Raw genomic sequence first — 9,739 nt, forward strand, 5'->3', positions numbered from 1 at the left:
TCCATGCTCTGTGTTCTGAAGGAAGCTGATCCGGACTCTGTACCACTCTCTGCATCGCTGTCACTCTGGTACTCCACCGGGGACGTCGAGCCAGGCTTAATCCGCACTAATTACACACACACAAGACGAGAGAAGGCCAAAGAATTTTAGCCATTTGACACAAAGACAGTTCTGAGAGCAGAAATCGGATCTAGAGCCTCACTTGACCGGCATCGAACCAAAGCTTGCTCATTAACACCATGACCATTAAAGGAATACGTGGGAGTTTGTCGACCTAATCTCTATTATCCACATCTGTAAGATCCTAACGTTCCTGCACTCATCCCTGGGCCGAGCACTCATCCCTGTACTCTCTGTGTGTGTGAGAGAGAGAGAGAGAGAGAGAGAGAGATGGATCTCATATAGAATAAGTGAGAAGTTCTCGTTATAGTTGCTTATGCACGCTGCTTATGCACGCTGCTTATGCACGCTGCTTATGCACGCTGCTTATGCACGCTGCTTATGCACGCTGCTTATGCACGCTGCTTATGCACACTGCTTATGCACACTGCTTATGCACACTGCTTATGCACACTGCTTATGCACACTGCTTATGCACACTGCTTATGCACACTGCTTATGCACACTGCTTATGCACACTGCTTATGCACACTGCTTATGCACACTGCTTATGCACACTGCTCTTTGGGCGTGTCCAGAAAAGAAGGAAAGATTATGAGATCGTAAATTAACCCCAAGCTCCTTATTAAAAATAGGTGTGGCTGAGTAGGACATGGGCAGAGCCTTCTGTATCTCTGTTTGGGGCAAAACTGAACCCCCTGGGGGAAGAACAGAGCAGAGAATCTTCACGCAGTTCGGTTGTTTTGGAGTCGGAATCAAAGAGGGAAGTGTTTGGAATGAAAATCCCTGGCAAGCCTCCATCTTCTCTCAAAGCATCCCAATATTATTTTACTCAATGACTGTTGTGTGTGTGTGTGTGTGTGTGTGTGTGTGTGTGTGTGTGTGTGTGTGTGTGTGTGTCTTCCATCTCAATGTTTTTCCTTGGAATGAAATTACTAAGTGAAACTAAATCCTGTTTATAAAACACAGTAAAACAGGAACCACACCCAGAAATATCATAATTCACTCCACCAGTGTGTAAATTTAACCCTCCCTTTTTAGCCCCTCCCGTTTCTCACATTGATGCCCCGGATGAGAAGCAGACCATTTTTCGAAATCACCATCTTTGTGCAGAATCCATCAAAATCCCCTTAATTTCTGCCTCTCCCTAACAACCCCCCACCCCCCCCGGTGTTTCACTTCCATTTCCCATCTTTGTCTTAGTTTTCATTATTAGACCAGCGAGAAGGAAAAAATATTTAATCTGGAAAATCACGTCCACCCCATCGGACGGTCAGTTAAACGTAAACACACACACAGAGACACACACACACACACAGACACACAGAGACACACACACACACACAGAGACACACGCAGAGACACACACACACGCAGAGACACACATACGGACACAGAGACACACACACGGACACAGAGACACACACACGGACACAGAGACACACACACGGACACAGAGACACACACACGGACACAGAGACACACACACGGACACAGAGACACACACACGGACACAGAGACACACACACAAGACAGAGACACACACACACACAAGACAGAGACACACACACACACACACAAGACAGAGACACACACACACACACACAAGACAGAGACACACACACACAAGACAGAGACACACACACACAAGACAGAGACACACACACACAAGACAGAGACACACACACACACACAAGACAGAGACACACACACACACAAGACAGAGACACACACACACACAAGACAGAGACACACACACACACACACACACACACACACACACACACACACACACACACAAGACAGACACACACACACACACACACACACACACACACACACAAGACAGAGACACACACAGACAGAGACATACACAGACAGAGACACACACAGACAGAGACACACACAGACAGAGACACACACAGACAGAGACACACACAGACAGAGACACACACAGACAGAGACACACAGACAGAGACACACACACACACACAAGACAGAGACACACACACACGACAGAGACACACACACACACGACAGAGACACACACACACACACACACAAGACAGAGACACACACACACACAAGACAGAGACACACACACACACACACGACAGAGACACACACACACACACACACACACACACAAGACAGAGACACACACACACACACACACACACACACACACACACAGACAGACACACAGACACAGACACACAGACACAGACACAGACACACAGACAGACACAGACACACAGACAGACACAGACACACAGACAGACACAGACACAGACACAGAGATACCCGCGCACACACAGAGATACGCGCGCGTGCACACACACACACACAGAGATACGCGCGCGTGCGTGCACACACACACACAGAGATACGCGCGCACACACAGAGATACGCGCGCGCGCACACACACACACACAGATATACGCGCGCGTGCGTGCACACACACACACAGAGATACGCGCGCGTGCGTGCACACACACACACAGAGATACGCGCGCGTGCGTGCACACACACACACAGAGATACGCGCGCGTGCGTGCACACACACACAGAGATACGCGCGCGTGCGCACACACACACAGAGATACGCGCGCGTGCGCACACACACACAGAGATACGCGCGCGTGCGCACACACACACAGAGATACGCGCGCGCGCGCACACACAGAGATACGCGCGCGTGCACACACACAGATACGCGCGCGTGCACACACACACAGAGATACGCGCGCGCGCGCGCACACACACACACAGAGATACGCGCGCGCACACACAGATACGCGCGCGCACACACAGAGATACGCGCGCGCACACACACAGAGATACGCGCGCGCGCACACACAGAGATACGCGCGCGTGCACACACAGAGATACGCGCGCGTGCACACACAGAGATACGCGCGCGTGCACACACAGAGATACGCGCGCGTGCACACACACACACAGATACGCGCGCGTGCACACACACACACACACAGATACGCGCGCGTGCACACACACACACAGAGATACGCGCGCGTGCACACACACACACAGAGATACGCGCGCGTGCACACACACACACAAATACGCGCGCGTGCACACACACACACAGATACGCGCGCGTGCACACACACACAGATACGCGCGCGTGCACACACACACACAGATACGCGCGCGTGCACACACACACACAGATACGCGCGCGTGCGCACACACACACAGAGATACGCGCGCGTGCACACACACACAGATACGCAGAGATATCTGTGTGTGTGTGTGCGCGCGCGTATCTCTCTGTGTGTGTGTGTGTGTGCGCGCGCACACACACACACACAGAGATACACGCGCGCGCGCACACACACACAGATACAGAGGTACACACACACACACACAGAGGTACACACACACACAGATACAGAGGTACACACACACACACAGATACAGAGGTACACACACACACAGATACAGAGGTACACACACACACAGATACAGAGGTACACACACACACACACACACACACACAGATACAGAGGTACACACACACACAGATACAGAGGTACACACACACACACACAGATACAGAGGTACACACACACACACACAGATACAGAGACACACACACACACAGATACAGAGACACACACACACACAGATACAGAGACACACACACACACAGATACAGAGACACACACACACACAGATACAGAGACACACACACACACAGATACAGAGGTACACACACACACACAGATACAGAGGTACACACACACACACAGATACAGAGGTACACACACACACAGATACAGAGGTACACACACACACACAGATACAGAGGTACACACACACACACAGATACAGAGGTACACACACACACAGATACAGAGGTACACACACACACAGATACAGAGGTACACACACACACAGATACAGAGGTACACACACACACAGATACAGAGGTACACACACACACAGATACAGAGGTACACACACACACAGATACAGAGGTACACACACACACAGATACAGAGGTACACACACACACAGATACAGAGGTACACACACACACACAGATACACACACACAAATCAGGCAGAATGTTATAAACACGGACTGGTGGAGCGTCTGTCATGAGATGGGATTTCTGAGGCAGCACGTGAACGGACAAAAAAATGTTCTGGAAATTTTTGTTATACAGACAGACGATTAAAACATTTCTTTTTAATCTTATGAAACGATTCGGTGGGCGGAGCTTCAAGCATCACTCCGTCATTCAAAGTCTGTGTGGAATCGTTAGCTCTGAGCGAGTCGCGCGTGTTATCGACTATCTCTGTGTGACGTGTATAGTGTGTTGATGAGTAACGTGAAAAAGGATGGGTTTGAGTTCTACGCTCTGTCTGAGTGCAGTAGATCATTTAACACGACCAAATAACGGTTGTCTAAGAAATACAATAAAGACGCCTGGATTTTAGCCTGACGATCGGGTTACGGCTGCCGAATCGCTCTCGATACTAAAAAGCCACTTGATTCCAAACTTGTTTATTAGCTGTATTTAATTACTTTTACTGCCACCTTGCAACTGTAAAAAAAAAAAAAGTAATAAAATAAAATTAATGAACAGGCGCATGGCACAGCGGATGCTGGTGCAGAGGGTCGAGCTGCTGCTTCTTCTCTTCACAGCTTCACAGATCTGGAGGGTTAGATGGTGCGTTTTCTTTAAGATCTACGGTTTCCTACCAGGAATATGGTGAAAGGTAGATTAATAGTTCCTAAAATGAGTAAATGGTCTTTTCTGCATGTATTCTCACCTCAGCTGTTCAGAGGATAGACTAAAGATGGATGGACAAGCGGGTGAGTGGATCGGTTGATGGATGTGTAGATGGATGAATGGATGGTTGGATGGAGGGATAGGCAAGTGACTGGATGGGTGGATGCACGGACGGGTTGGATATAATAGACGGGTGGATCGACTGACAGATGGATAAAAAGATGGGTAGGAAGGTTTGGTATGATGGATGGATGGATGGATGGACATAAGATTTGTGAGCAGGATAGATATGATGGATGGATAAAAAGATGGGTAGGAAGGTTAGGAAGGATGGATGGGTAGGAAGGTTAGGTAGGATGGATGGATGGATGGATGGGTAGGAAGGTTAGGTAGGATGGATGGATGGATAGATGGATAAAAAGCTGGGTGGGCAGGTTAGATATAAAGAATGTATGGATAGGATGGATGGATGGACATAAAAATATGGGTGGGTGGGTTAGATATGATGGATGGATAAAAAGATGGGTGCGTGGGTTAGATATAATGAATGGATGGATAGATCGGTAGACGGACATAAAAATATGGTTTTGTGGGTGGGTGGGTTTGATATGATGGATGGATGGATGGATGGATGGATATAAAAAGATGGGTGGGTGGGTTAGATATGATGAATGGATGGATGGATGGATATAAAAAGATGGGTGCGTTGGTTAGATATAATGAATGGATGGATGGATGGATGGATGGATGGATGGATGGATGGACGGACATAAAAAGATGGGTTAGTGGGTGGGTGGGTTAGATATGATGGATGGATGGATGGATGGATGGATGGATGGATGGATGGACGGATATAAAAAGATGGGTGGGTGGGTTAGATATGATGAATGGATGGATGGATGGATATAAAAAGATGGGTGGGTGGGTTAGATATGATGAATGGATGGATGGATGGATATAAAAAGATGGGTGGGTGGGTTAGATATGATGAATGGATGGATGGATATAAAAAGATGGGTGGGTTAGATATGATGAATGGATAAAAAGATGGGTGCGTTGGTTAGATATAATGAATGGATGGATGGATGGATGGATGGATGGATGGATGGATGGATGGACGGACATAAAAAGATGGGTTAGTGGGTGGGTGGGTAAGAAATGATGGATGGATGGATGGATGGATGGAAGGATATAAAAAGATGGGTGGGTGGGTGAGATATGATGAATGGATGGATGGATGGTTGGATGGATGGATATAAAAAGATGGGTGGGTGGGTGAGATATAATGAATGGGATGGATGGATGGATGGATGGATGGATGGACGGATATAAAAAGATGGGTGGGTGGGTGAGATATGATGAATGGATGGATGGATGGATATAAAAAGATGGGTGTGGGTGGGTGAGATGATGAATGGATGGATGATGGATATAAAAAGATGGGTGGGTGGGTGGAGATATGATGAATGGATGGATGGATATAAAAGATGGGTGGGTGGGTGAGATATGATGAATGGATGGATGGATATAAAAAGATGGGTGGGTGGGTGGGTGAGATATGATGAATGGATGGATGGATGGATATAAAAAGATGGGTGGGTGGGTGAGATGATGAATGGATGGATGGATGGATATAAAAGATGGGTGGGGTGGGTGAGATATGATGAATGGATGGATGGATATAAAAAGATGGGTGGGTGGGTGAGATATGATGAATGGATGGATGGATGGATATAAAAAGATGGGTGGGTGGGTGAGATGATGAATGGATGGATGGATGGATGGATATAAAAAGATGGGTGGGTGGGTGAGATATGATGGATGGATGGATGGATATAAAAAGATGGGTGGGTTAGATATGATGAATGGATAAAAAGGAATACCACCTGTATTCGTGTACATCTGTCTATTAAGAAATGTAATAAATGATGCCACAAAGTTTATGTGCAGAAAAAAACCCCCACAGAGAAATAATTTCTAACCAGGACGTCAGCTTCAGCTTGTGGATACAAGACCAGTCCTGAACACTATGAGCTACTCGACACCACAGGAATTAAACACCACACTAAATAAAACAACAGTGAGAGGAGAGAAAAAGAAGAACAGAGAAGGCGTTTTCCTCACCTGACCCTTCGGACGGGCAGGCCATCTGTGCCCGATGAGAGGCACGGTGATGGCTGGTTGGCGGCGGTGGGCACTCCATCAGCAGGCACGGCCGTGTGAGACGACAGGCAGTGACTGTCCCACCAGAGGGATGGTCTGAAGCTGGCCCATTTGCCCGCGACGTGTGAGGGGATGGTGTGGATGACGTGTAGGATCTGCTGTCCTCCAACACCCTGAGCCAGGATGGAGCCCGAGGACGCCAGGACGGCCGGGGAGATGGTGGTGCTGGTTGGTGATCGTGCCGTCACCGCCGCAGGTTTGACTGGCATGACACAATGGGTGTGGCGGGTGATGGGTAGTGAGGGGCGGGGCTTATTAAGCGACAGATCCACAGGCTCAGTCTGGTCAGCATCGACAGAGTGCGTGCCTGATGATGCAGAGAGGAGGAGGAGAGGACTTCAGCTTCAGGTCTGTCGGCTCTGGGCAATCGTCCTCAGGCTCTTGCTTCTGCAGAGAGAAGTCAAAAGTCATTCAGTGTGAAAACAGGAAATAGAAAACAGAAAGCAGAACAGAAATAGAAAAGAAAAAAGCAGAAGAGGGGATGTGAGAACTGTAGAGAGAAGAGAGAAGAGAAGAGAAGAGAAGGAGAGGAGAGGAGATCCTCCTAGCTCAAGAACAATAGCTGTCCTGATGGGACCTCAATGCAGCACAGGATGGGCCTAACCCCTGGCATCTATCCAGACACACACACACACACACACACACACACACACACACACACACCAACACACACACACACACACACCACACACACACACACACACACAGACACACACACAAACACAGAGTTTGGGAAACACAGTTGAAGGCTTCTCAGATCTTTTTAAGGCAACAAAACACATACACAATGAGCACAAAATGGGCCCCTAAAAAAACAACACATAAATGACAACATGCACAGCCTCTGTTCAAAGACAGTACACAGAGTGTGTGTCTGTGCTGTGAGCGAGCGCGAGAGAGAGAGAGAGAGAGAGAGGCAGACGAGTGCGGCGTGAGTCAGAGTGAGAGTGCGTTCAGAGAGAGAGTTGTACAGAGCGAGGAGAGTAGAGCGCAGAGAGAGAGAGCGTGAGATTGAGTGATTCGCGGATGGAGAGTGAGGATAGAGGAGAGAGAGAGGTAGGCGAGAGTGTAGACACAGAGGGAGACGGTGTGTACACAGAGTCGAGAGAGTGAGACGACTAGAGAGTAGGTCGAGAGAGCATGAGAGGAGCGAGAGAGAGACACGAGAGAGAGAGAGTGAGAGAGGAGAGCGAGAGAGTGAGAGTGTACACAGCGAGTGAGAGAGTGCAGATAGAGAGCGCGTGAGAGTTGAGCAGAGACGAGAAGAGAGAGTGTACACAGAGTGAGAGAGAGAGGAGAGAGAGAGAGAGTTCAGCAAGTGAAGGGAGAGAGAGAGAGAGGAAAGGAGCGAGGAGGAGAGAGAGAGTGTACACAGAGAGAGAGAGAGCGAGAGAGAGAGAGATGGGAGGCCGTAGTTGTCAGAGTGAGAGCAGAGTTTTTTGTGTGTGGGTGTTGTAACGAGAGAAGAGAGAGGAAGAGTGAGAAAGAAGAAAAGAAAGAGGAGAGTGTCTAAAAACGAAGTGAGAGAGGAGGAGAGAGAGAAAGGAGGAAAGAGAGAGTGTACAAGCTAGAGAGAGAAGGAGAGAGAGAGAGGGAGAGAGAGAGAAAGAGAGAGAGTGAGAAGAGGAGAGGACTATGCGAGGAGAAGAGAGTGAGAGAGAGAGAGAGAGGGAGACACAGAGAAAAGAGAGTGAGAAAGAGAGCCGAGAGAGAGAGGAGTGTAACAGAGAGAGAGAGAGAGAGGAGTATGAATGAGGCCAAGCAAACAGCACGAAAACTACAGGGCAAAGGGGTGAAAGAGTAACAAAGAATGTGATCCGTTTAATTCCCTTCATAGGCGGCCTGTAAATAAGAGGACCACTAAGTGAGCTAGAAGGGCAGAAGGACGTGACCAACGGAAACACAAATTGTATCTGTGACGAGAGAGAGGAGTTAGGAGGAAGAGATGGAGGAAGGGGAGAGAAGAGAGAGAGGAGGAGAGAGAATTTGGAGGGAGAGAGACGAGAAGGGAAGAGAAATTATATTAAAAAAAAAAAAAAAAAAAAAAGAGTGGGTGGAAAGGCCTTTGGTGTAACCATGGAAACGGGAGTATCAGTTGAGTCATTTTTCCGCCCTTGCCTCCCTTGTTCCCGCCCTCCCTATTATTTTCCCCGCTTGTTCTACACCCTGCACCTCACCCTCTTTCCATCTCCACCATTCCTCCACTCCACCTTCGCTCCGTCCCTCGCTCAGCTACTCGAGTCGGAAGAGAAAAGACGATAGCGGCCTCGTATCAGCTCGCCGCGTGTGACGTTAATCGAGAACGCTACAATAGCTGTCGCTTGCCGTCATGAGACAATCTGATTGTGAGCGATGGACTAAGGCACAAAATAGTTAGCATGGACAAAACCGGCCTGAGGGGAAGTCGGGCTCGGGGAGGGTGGGGGCGGTGAAAATGTTTGTGTCCTGGCATCCGTGAATGTGTGGACAAGAACGAAGAGATAGACAGAGCTGAAGGCTCCATGCAGTTCTAATGTTCTCCAGCATCCAGCGGAGTGTAACCCAAAGGACGGGTGCTGCCAAGTGAAAGAGAGCACCATGTTCTCGTCCAAAACTCGTTTGCTAGATCAGAAAGCCAAGATCGTAGAAATG

General features: G+C 48.6%; 1 pseudogene; it reads right to left on the reverse strand.

Annotated features, from left to right (window-relative positions):
* Positions 1–7: 7 nt before the first annotated feature.
* LOC125140418 lies at positions 8–7,519 on the reverse strand (annotated as a pseudogene).
* Positions 7,520–9,739: the final 2,220 nt, after the last annotated feature.

The sequence above is a fragment of the Tachysurus fulvidraco genome, unplaced genomic scaffold, assembly GCF_022655615.1.
Source record: "Tachysurus fulvidraco isolate hzauxx_2018 unplaced genomic scaffold, HZAU_PFXX_2.0 HiC_scaffold_98_np12, whole genome shotgun sequence".
In the NCBI taxonomy this organism is placed as follows: Eukaryota; Metazoa; Chordata; class Actinopteri; order Siluriformes; family Bagridae; genus Tachysurus; species Tachysurus fulvidraco.